This window comes from Meleagris gallopavo, chromosome 1 (genome assembly GCF_000146605.3).
Source record: "Meleagris gallopavo isolate NT-WF06-2002-E0010 breed Aviagen turkey brand Nicholas breeding stock chromosome 1, Turkey_5.1, whole genome shotgun sequence".
Taxonomy (NCBI): Eukaryota; Metazoa; Chordata; class Aves; order Galliformes; family Phasianidae; genus Meleagris; species Meleagris gallopavo.
The window spans coordinates 168083989-168092677 of NC_015011.2; positions in this window are offsets into that span (position 1 = coordinate 168083989).

The following is an 8689-nucleotide window of genomic DNA, read 5'->3' on the forward strand; positions in this document are numbered from 1 at the left end:
AAAAAAAAAAAAAAAGATGACAATAACTAGGAACCCAAGCTTTGGGAAGTTTTCCTACTCACTTGTGAATTTCATTTACTTCTCTGTCTGTAATGACAAGAAAATGAGAACTAGCAGATAATGTGAAAATCACTATTTTAAGTCCACAATCTGGATGTCATTAATCTATCCATTCTAACAAAAAAACAAAACAATGTGGTTTTGTTTTTTTTTTTAAACTAAGTTAATTCCAACCAAGCTTTTAATCAGCATTTTGTATGCTGCAAAAGTACATAAAATGCATGGCCATCCATTACTGTATACCATTGTTTAAATGGCCCAGAATAAAATTACCTGCAATTGCCAAGTTTTTAAAAGAACTGTGAATAACTAGAAGATCCATCAAGCATGCAATTATTGTCTCAAAGTATCAAAATGAAGTATTTTGACTAAACACCATGATTGTAAGTTGTAAGTGCTTTAAGTGCTTTACTTCTATACTTTTATTTAAGAGACCAAGTATATTATTTTCTTATTAATAAATGCACGGTTCTTTCATGTTTTCTTTATTTTTTTCTTAATGCAATTCTTGGTTTTGATACTGTTTGTTCAGACAAGGACAGGCATTTGTCACAAGTACACAGAACATCTAATAGAATTTTCCTCCTCAAGGTAACTAAAGAGCAAGAAAAAATTCTCTTATCCTTAGTAAACTAGATCTTTTAGCAAGACATTACACATAAAGCAAAATGCCTAGAAAATACTTACCTCAAAAAGAATAGGTGAAATTTATTATACAAGCAACTGTCTACCATCATCATTTCCAGAAATCTTTCTTCTGACTACCAAATCTACGTGAAAAAGGCATTGGCATCCGAGGCTGGAGCAAAAAATTCTTGTCTTCACAGCATCAGACCACCACTTCTGATCTTCTAGACACACCAACCTAGTAGTGCTGGTGAAATTAGCACCCAAACGATTATGTTTCTTTAACACAGCTCTACAGTACACTATTTAGGAAGCGCGGCACAAAGAACAAGACTGAGAGATGTTACTACTTTAAATTCTTCCTTCTGAATGGAAAGAAAACATTCCAAAACTACAATCCCAACACCAACTTCTCTCCATCACAGTGCTCTCCCCCAGCAGTTTCCAGAGAGATAAAAACTGTGTCATTTTGATAGAGATTGTGATAAAGTTTCATCTTCTACTCCATAGTAAGTACGAGCTGCGTACGATGCTGTAAGTAGCCTAACAATTGTTAAAGAAAGATATTTCGTGCTCTCTATAAATTAAAAAGCATACAATCATTAGCATAACTGAGGTTACTGCATTTTTATCTTCCTTTCTGTAGAATTCCACTACAGCTCTTTTCTGATTCGATTAGGATATTAGAGTACCTTTTTTTTTTTCCTGTACTAAGTTCTTATCAGCCAAATTAATCAATTATAAAAAATTTCTGAGCTAGTTTTAATCTTTCCTCCTTTCTCTATGCTCATATTTCCCCAAAAGCCACCTGAAATAATTTTTGTCTGTCTCCTCCTTACGATTCACATTCTCGCTTATAACAGCTTACTACGCTAGGGCAGGAGGAATTCCAGGCTTTAAACACCCCAAGACAAGTTGCTTTCTTGAACATAATATTGGGTTCCTATTCTTCAAAATTCTTTTCACAAAACAGAACACAAAGTGATGAAAGAAAAACAAGGCAGTCCACTGCAACTATTTTTTAAGTTTTGAAATATGATTCTCATTCATTAATCTTAACACGGAAGATTAAATTGTGTCAATCCTAGTAGGATAACTATTTAGGAAAAAAAAACTGCATATCTGAAATTCAATAGACATTCACAGATTGCACAATACAATAGCTTGCTGTCGTAAATTCACTCACCCTGCCAGCATCAGTTCCATCCACTCCTTTGTACTCATCCTGTATCGGAAAACAGATGAACAAGGACACCTTCACACTTGACTAGAGCCTCTCATCAGCTGTTCTTTTCCTAACCAAAACCTTGTTTGTTACATCAAAACACTGATCTCTCTCTCCCAGAAGAAGTAATGGTACTCAAGAAATCAAGTTAATTAAACTGGGAGGCATCTTCCAGCTATACTTGTTGCTAGGAAAAACAAAACAAAAAACACACCACCAACAACACTGGGCTAAAAAAAATAAAAGCATGGACTGGAACACTCTAAGAAAACACAGAAGCTTTTGCTGAACCCAAACAGGTAAATTTAAATCTGATGCAAGAGGATGGTGTTACCTCACACTGTGCTTAAGGGCAAAAAGTGGTCAGTCGCATCACTGTCATGGAAAAAAAGTTGAACTGCATCTGTATGGGTTCAAGTCTGGAATGGCCACCATAAATTTATTTTATTGTTCAGTAAAAGCACAATTACTCATCTTCTCTCCATATGCACGTGGATAATTAACCACACACACAATGACGACAACTCACATTCTTGCTTTCCCCTTGAACAAACAGTGCCCAGTTTAAAGTATCAACAAAAGATGCTGAGACATTAATCTTGCTATTAGCACGACGGCTGCTCGTTCTGCACAAGCCCCTCCAGATGGCTCTATTTGAGAGGAATGGTGGGATGGGGAAGAAGGAATATTCCATACCATTCTGAACATCTGTTCAGCTGCCTTCATACGTTAAAAAACAACAGAAAAACTTACTGCCACCATTAATTTTCCTGTTCCAAACTAATAGCACGTTAGCACCAAATGCATTCTAAATGTTACAAGTGTACACAGGAGAAAAAATGGCTTTTCAAGTCATGCAAGAGCATTTGATTGTTTTTTGCTATCTTAAGAATAGACTTGTTCCAATAAGTACTTATGCTGCACTGAAAACATTTTTCTTTCATATGACCTTTCCTGAAATCTGTATCATGCTCCAAGAATTTATTATCGTCTCTTTTCCTATTCAAACAAACAGAACTGAATTGAGTCACCATTTGTTTTCCTTTATTTCTAGTTTTATTTCTGTTTGACTTAACTGAAAAGATACACAGTATGCATTTGTCGGAGTTTAAGTTCTATCTCAATAGTTCTGCACAGCAACTCGAAAATATTTTCCTTGGGCATATACAAAAAGCGTGGCAGCTTTTTTTTTCAAGCAGAGGTGAAAGAAATAAATACAAAGCTACTTTATTGTACCTCAGTCTACCTCTCAAATAACATTTATGCTTTAAAAATACCACTGCTTGAAAAGAAGCACTCAGCCAGAAGAAGGAACTCAGCACTGCGTTAAGAAAGCGGAAGCAGTGCTTTGTCCTACAGCACAGGAAGACGACTTAAGATTGATAATCCCCTGTCCTGCCTCTGCACCATCTCTGCACCTGCAAACCATAGGGCTGCTAAATTAATTCAGCTCTTTCTACTTTGAATAACCAATGGTTACACAAATGAAAACGTGCAAGAACTGACAACAACACTGATCAGAAAAACAGCATCTTGTCAAATCTCATTTTGTTTCCACCTTTGTGACCTAAATGATAACATTTAATGAGGAGTATAAGCTGTATGAGGTCAAAAGGAGTAAAATCACAGAGCAGCAGAGAGCTAGTTATAAAATCAAGCTAATTCAGTACGGCACAGTCCTCCAATACCAGGTCAAAATTCTTTCCAGATGTCATCTCCATGGATCTCATCAAGTTTGACTATGGAGTTAATTACAGAGAGAGAGCCACACAGTTCACACTCTCTTTAACCAAAGTCAGTAGCCCAGCTAGCTAGAAAAATGCCTGTGTGTCATTCTCGGGTCATTCTTACACCACTCAGCAGAAGCATTCCTAGCCCTAAAGCAAGTCACAGTTCAAATACTTCACAGTACACTTAAAATACGAATGATACCCACCTATCCAGTACCACTACATTTTTCTAGCACATTCTGTTTCTCTTAGGACAATGGGGCAATAAAATCAAAGACTGACAAGAAAACTGCTAGTCAACAAATACTGTTATTTAGCTAAGTCAAGCATACTAAGATGTTTCCTACTCATCTAGAGGAAGTTTGCCTTGTTCAGCATCTGCCCACTGCAGGATCCGATAGGACTGCAGTTCAAAAAGCATTATAAACACCAACTCCCTTTTGCGAAACTGAGGGTGCAGAGCAGCTGTTACTTTCAACTATCAAGAGACAACAGTAACTGGGATTCTTCCAGTAAGGCCTCCTGGATGAATGAGTATTAGGCACCCAAACCAGTCAAAGCAAGCACCCTAATACATATTCTCACTGCAGTTTGAATTATGGAAAGTTACCTTTCATCTAGTGGTTGGCAACCCTGCACATAGCAGGGGGGTTGAAACTAGATGATCATTGTGGTCCATTTTCAACCCAGGCCATTCTATGATTGTATGATGTAGATTACAGAAATGCAATCATTTGATCATATATGAACACCAGCAGCACTATGATTGTATGGTATGTTATGCTACTTCAGACAATTTGACACTGGAACAAATTCTGTAAAAAATATTAAAAATTTGCACTAAAAATGTGTTTTTCCTCATGCATTTAAACTACAATAATGCACAAACAGTTCTTGGAGTCCATTTAAAACACACTTGCACCAGCCTTCCTCCTTCACAAACAGCAAGTGTTATCAGAAGCTAATTCCTTGATTATCTGAAGAAAACGTAGAAGGCAGCTAGGCCTTGTTGGATTAGCCTGATGCCATTTAACAGAGCCTTGCTGGATTTAAAGTGCTCGAAATACCTGTCTGGGTCACAGCCCACGTGATGAAGGCTGAATGTTAAGACCTCCAGGATCCAGCATGTGGTGAAGAACATACAGTTCAAATCCTCAAATCACCTTAAGCTAAACCAGAAGCAAATTCAGTAATTTGCTTCTCAGGATTCCAATTAACCTTAAATTGCAGGGGAAAGTACAGAAATGGATGAAGGATCCACTTCATGCCCAGTAATGCCCATTCATATGGCAATACATTGTGTTCCTTACCTCCCTTACAGGTCTAATAATTATTACCAAGAGAATACTTTCAGAACAGCATTTTTCAGAAAAAAATATGCTGTTCTTCAACTTTTTCCCCTCAGCAGTTAATCTAAAAGGTCAGGGGGATGTGTTAAGTTCTCATAGTTGTTTTTCATTTAAAAAATCATGCATGCATACATATATACAGTGCACGTACATATGTTTGATATATATACACACATATACACAGCTGTTATGCACATGGAACTCTTGGATGATAGATGAGAGCAATTACACAGGTCAAACTGCAAGAGAAAAAACACTTTCTATCCTGACAGTTCAGCATCAGTCTTTGTCTGCCTTAGCTCCTGATGTGCCTCCTGGAATCCCAGTTCTCACTAGGCAGGACAGATTTTTCTGCTGGAAAGCAGCTGTAGCAATGTTTGACCAGACCACCATAGCATATATCACAATGCCTGAAATGTCGTGCAGGTAACTTCAATGTCCACCTGAACAACCAAGGTCTTTGAGCATAAGTTTCCCAGTATATGTCTCCAGTACACAAAGAGATCATGAAATTTAAGCTACAATTCCCCAAGGCAGAGCTTCCCATCCACTCCTACCAAGGAAAACATTCTTTACTCAGTTGGCAGTGAGGCACAGGCACAACTTGCCCAGAGAAGCAGTGGATGTCCCATCCCTGCAGGTACTCAAGGTCAGGCTGGATGGGGTGTTGGGCAGACAGGTCTAGTGCTTGGCTACTCTGCCCACGGCAGGGGGTTGAAGCTCAACGACCTTTAAGGTCCTTTCCAACCCAAGTCATCCCATGGTTGTATGATTTCAGCTCTCAACTCCAGATTTTCCCAATCCTTCTGCTTGTGAAGCAATCAGTATTTTACTTTCCCTATGTATCAGAAATAAAGAAAGAACAGCTAAGGCTATGCGGGGAAAACACATTTGTTTGGGCTCATTCTAAGGAAAAATGCAACAAAATATTGTATTTAGATTCTATTATTAACAGCTGAGTCTAAGGAAAGCAACATAAGAATTCCCAACTATTTTAATCCTGAGCCAGGCGTGCCATCTGTTCTCACGAAGCATGCCAGTCACCACAAGATGGACCAGAGCATACCACAGAGTGTAGTGCAATCGAGGACTGGTACATAACCCAAGATGCTACAAGTGATAGAAGGGCATCACAACAGTGGAAAAAAACAACCATACAAAAACAACCACACTCAGCACAACCTACATACAGTCTTACTAAATGCCAGAACTAATGCAGCCAGGTATAAACTGGAAGAGGATAGATTTAGACTAGATATCATGAAGAAATTCTTTACTGGAACAGGCTGCCCAGTGAGGCTGTGGATGTTCTCTCTCTGGAAGCATTCAAGGCCAGGATGGATGGGGCTGTGAGCAGCCTGGTCTAGAGGGAGGTATCCCTGCCTATAGCAGAGGAGTCAGAACTAGATGATCTTAAAGGTCCCTTCCAACCCAGCCATTCTATGATTCTGTAGCTCTATGTGGCTGTTTTGCCTAAAGAGGGCTGAGTTCTGATTAGAGGTTTCCCAGAGCAGGAATACTTTTCATAGCTTTCCTACAAGTTATCTACCAGTGTTCATAAACTTGAGCACTAATTATGCAATTCCTCCCTATCAAGTAACCTTCCTCCTCTCTGCCTTCCACATTGCTACCTTCAAATTACCACAAAAATCAGTCATCGTTGAAACAAGACGTTAATAATTCATAATTTTCCAGATCATAACATAAAATAGTAATAGTTACAGATAGCACAGCAGAACATTCAGCTATTAAAGGCACAGAAGCTCCATATACACCTACAGTTGTATTATAATCAAATAACAGGGTCGATAGAAAAAAATAAAAATGGACCATATTCCTTTCCTACCTCATCACTGCTGAAGACATTTTTCAAAAACTTAAGTTACCTGGACAGATACCAACTAATATCTTTCACCAAGAACAGAATAATATGGAAAAAAAAACCCAACAAAACTGCAGTATAGTACAAAACAAAACAAAAACGTAAATACATGTGATAATCTGTTATCTCATTAATGCATGAAGCACATAATATACAAAGATCTCCCCAAACACAAAACATTTTCCCATGCTGGCTCTTTTGTAACATATTCTCCCTTCTACCAGCATCCCAAACTCATACGTCAAAGTTCTTCCCTGTATTAGCTTCCTAATAATTCAAACCATAATCCTTGTTTGGTTTTGTTTTGTTTTTAAATGAAGCCTAAAATGAACATCAAGCATTACTAAATGTAACATGCAATAATACAAAGCCTTATTTCCAGCACTTAAGAGATTTCCTCACTACGCTTACAGTAACTCCCATTGTGAGATAAATAAGCTACTATTAAACCGTCATGAGTCTCAGACTAAATACAGCAGTCAGCCCTCTCTAAAAATCCTCTTTCTGGAAGGCTGAAAAGCTGCGTTCCATGAAATCTGGCATTGCATCAACAGATCTCCATGGAGCTGGCAGGGCAGGAGTGCTCCAGAAACCAGCTTCAAGGAAAAAGAACATTCTCACTATATATAATCAATCACTTAGAAGAGGCTTCAGCAACTTTTTCCAGTTACAGTAATCAAATCTTAGCTAAGATTACTGGGGATACAGATTTTTCCATTGATAATCCTAAATTGTTTTTAAAGTCTGCTTTCTTCCAGTATTTCAAATTAGTGCACGTAAACATGTTTCATGGAACCTATTTTAACTACACAGGTAGAATCTACTTTCTTTCCTTTTTATATAGATATGCTGTATGTATTTATACATATTATTATACGGATATATAAATTTACATACGTATCAGTTTTGAAAATGTTAGTACTGTTTTTTAAGAGTACTAAATTTCAGAACCTAATATTGAGCATTTGGGAGCACCGTGCTGACTCCATCTATCTCCAGTCCTGCTTTTAGTCAATATCAAGTGTTGAAGAGTTGGAAGGAAAATAGAGTAGTATAATACTGCACTATTATAGTGTGTAATATTATAGAAGAGCACAATAGCAGAGTAAAAGCAGACCTGAACTAAATAAATGCAGTTTGTAAGGAAGAACGGCACCACCCACTAGTGGTTTTCTGCTTGTAGACCTCCAGGGATGTTCAAAGACTTCAAAAGGAATTAGGAAATATGCCATAGGAAACTATGGCTAGAGATGACATTAGCAAGTTGTGTGGTACAACAGGAGTTGACTAGGGGGTGCTGATGATCCTGTGTCTGCATTATCCCCATTTTTTGGGAAGAGAAGTGGGATATTTGTTCCAAACAAGCTCTCCAAGTATCACAACCCATTAGATTCTGATCACCACTACATATGCTCCTAGAGAGCATCTTACAGTTTTATATTACTCAAAAAAGAAAATTATTCATACATCCCACAGCTGGGGGGATCTGCATTGTCAAAATATGCCTGATTGTGGTGCTAGAATTACTAATACTTAAGATTTTAGAGGCCAGGCTTTTTTCCCCCCAGGACTCTACAATCACTTAGGAGACAGCAGGAGAGTAGAGAAGGAGATGCTGTCCCAATGTTCTCTCATTATGATCAAAGACCTGAACTGAATTCTACTTGTGTTATTGTACACAGGGAGTCCTCAGATCTTCAAGAGGATCCAAACCAAAATGACAGCATGTTGCTATAGGCTAAAAGCCTATTCATAATGTAAAGGTCAAAAAAGAACTAAATTTATTTTGCCTTTTTGGGGACAAGGTGAATAGGGA